This window comes from Dipodomys merriami, unplaced genomic scaffold (genome assembly GCF_024711535.1).
Source record: "Dipodomys merriami isolate MVZ:Mamm:240054 unplaced genomic scaffold, mDipMer1.0.p SCAF_278, whole genome shotgun sequence".
Classification (NCBI taxonomy): Eukaryota; Metazoa; Chordata; class Mammalia; order Rodentia; family Heteromyidae; genus Dipodomys; species Dipodomys merriami.
In genome coordinates this window covers 806,531-809,581 of record NW_027204248.1, presented here as the reverse complement: position 1 = coordinate 809,581, position 3,051 = coordinate 806,531, and the positions used below count along the sequence as shown (strand labels likewise).

The 3,051-nt window shown below is 33.5% G+C and overlaps 1 pseudogene; it reads right to left on the bottom strand.

The window, feature by feature from the left end:
- Window positions 1–1,599: 1,599 nt before the first annotated feature.
- LOC138837889 (U6 spliceosomal RNA) lies at window positions 1,600–1,696 on the bottom strand (annotated as a pseudogene).
- Between the last annotated feature and the right edge of the window lie 1,355 nt (window positions 1,697–3,051).

Genomic DNA, 3,051 nt, shown 5'->3' with positions numbered 1-3,051 from the left:
GTTTTATAGCCCTTTTCACATATTGTTGAAATAAGGTAGGGCTGTTTTTCATGCCCTGAGGTAGCACTTTCCATTGGTACCTATTATAAGTTTGTTTAAAATTAGCCGAAGGGACACTGAAAGCAAATCTCTTGGAATCTTCTGGTTGTAATTTTATTGTAAAAAAGCAATCCTGTAAGTTTATTATTATTATGTATCTACCCTGTGGGACTGCAACAGGAGAGGGTAGACCTGGTTGAAGGGCTCCCATGTCATGCATGGTCTCATTAATTGCCCTTAGATCTTGTAATAATCTCCATTTTCCTGACTTCTTTTTTAATTACAAAAAATGGAGTATTCCAAGAATGGGTAGTCTTTTCTATTCTTCCCTTGACTCAATTGTTCTTGAACTAAGTCCTGTATGGCTTGAATCTTTTCTTGAGTTAGGGGCCACTGATTAATCCATACAGGATCAACACATTTCCATATTATTTTGTCAGCATAAAGCTGTTCCTCAGTGGCCCCTATGAAAAATTTTGCTCCTTCGATGAGGAGTCTATTTGTCCTATTTTATTTTCATGTCTTGCATGATGTCTCTGCCCCATAAAGAAAAGGGAAGGTGGGAATAACATAAGGTTTGAAGTGGCCTTACTGCCCTTCACATACACATTTGAGTCTCTGAGCTGACTAAGCTACATTAGAAGCCATCCCTAATCCAATTAAGGAAGAAGAAGACCCTTGCACTGGCCAGGCCATAGGACAATCTTTTCCAACTATACAGGATCTGTCAGCTCCTGTGTCTAAGAGTCCTGTCATTTGTTTTCCATTGACTTTAATGGCCTTGTAAGGCCTTTTGTCTGTAATTTCCTGAACCCAGGCTACAGTATCTGTGGTGCCAAACCCTCCTTTTCTGTTTTGAGTCAGTGTGGGATTAAGCAAGTTTAGATATGAGAGTAAAATATTTGGGCAATCGTCTGCCCTTTATTAACTTGAACAGTCTCTTTTAGAGACCTTATCATGACCTTTATAGTGGTAGGCCTCTGAGTCTATTACACCTGGTAATACCTCAAAATTCTTTTTATAGTTTGAGCCACCAGCGTACGGCAACACCAATACTTACTGTAAAAAATTCATGAATTCCGTGGAATTCTTCCAAGTGAATTGCCTGCATTGGATGTCAAAATGTATTCAAGAGTTTTTGTATACATGTATAATGATTTCTGCAGAGTTTGTGAAATTTTAATCAGAAATATTTTTAACTTATCTGTTTAAATGAATAGTACAGAAACTAAAGTATTTCTGGTGCTTGTCTGAAAAAGAATATTTTAAAATATTCTATGTTTGTATAATGTGTCCTTTCAGATTGTATGCCATATAGAAAGTTTTAGATTCCTTTTTTTCCTAGGTCCTAATATTATTTTTCTTTGGGATAAAATGAAAATGTTGTCTAATTTCAAAAGTTTTGTAAAGTTTATGGTATGTAAAAGCCTTTCTGAGGTGAAGATTTAATACACTGATGTCAAACTAAATTTAATTATATGAATTACGTGTGTTGTTACATTTGTTATTTTGTAATCAACTTTTTAATAACTGTTTTTCATTTCTTGCATCTGAAGAAAGAAAAATACGGAATACTTCACAAATTTTCATATCATCCTTGTGCAATTGCCATGTTAATCTCTGTATTGTAATTTGGGAATACCTGCTGCTGAAGCATGAAGTATCTTCCAAATTTAAGCAGTTCATGATGCAATCTTTATACAGACTTATATCTACGGTTGCCTACTTGTAATAAGGAAACTATATTGTTCCTCACAATGCTACTGATCTTATTTCCCTAAAATTCTGTGAATAGTGGAAAAAAATATATTGTTCATCTTAATGCTCACATTTGCAAATTTTTTTTGTCAATGACAATTTTAAGTCTTTTTCATTTGGAATTTGATCATACTTTCAATAATTTATTGCTAGGTCCAAAGGTGAGGGCTTTTTCATATACTAATTGATCCAACTGAATTAGCTTTGTGGAGCTAATGGATTCAAAGTAAGCCTTGCTTAAGAGCTACTTCTAACCTTCTGCAGTTGACATATTCCCAAGTGAGGTCTTACTGGCACAAATGTCTACCTGACCCTTTATTCTTCTTCCATGTAGGAACAGACCAATCAGAATATCTTACCCTGACACCATAGATTGTTTTACTTGAACAACATTAATCTTAGTTACAAGGGATCATAGAGAGATGAACAGTTCAGTCATAACTGTTCAGACTAGAAGGTATTTTATCAAAATATAATTGTTTATTATATCTAACATTTCACAAGTAACTAAAGCCAAGAAGGGGAAAAAAATTGATCATATTCGTGATTACTTAATATCCTGGCCTGTCTACCATCCTTCCAGGCAGGAAGCAGGAGAAGTCCAGATGTTTCTTCTCATTATTAGGCCTTAAATTGGTAATGTTTTCATCACAGTGTTTTCTCTTGCCTACAGGCTGTAAATCTACAAATAGTAAAGCTTTAGGTCCAACTCTATCAAACACTGAGGTAGAGATAATGTAATAATACTTTAAAACAGAGTTGCCTTTGATACTGTAACCACAACAGAACAATTCAAAACGTGTCTTTTTTCTTATAGTATATATAGTTATATATTTTATATTTATATGTGCTGATTTTATATTTCACACAATGAAACTTACTAGAATTAGTTGATAATTTCACAAATAAATTAAAATTTATTTATTCCAATAAATAGAATTGGAATATAAATAATTAGGTTTAAAATGTATATTAGAATATAAAAAGTATCAACGCAGTGTCTTTGGTATAAACTTGTGATACATTCAAACTGTTTTGGTTTTCTGAATTCACATGGTAAAAAACCAATTTTGTTTTCCTCTAATCTATAAGGGATTTTACTCTGCTTCTCTGTTTATTGTTTCAATTCACTGATTCCAAACTGTTTTTCTCCATATTTCTGACACATTCCTACTGATTATGCCCAAATTTTTCTGATAAGATGTCTAACAAATATTATTCTTCTGCACGACCCAATATTCCTACGATCCCAGG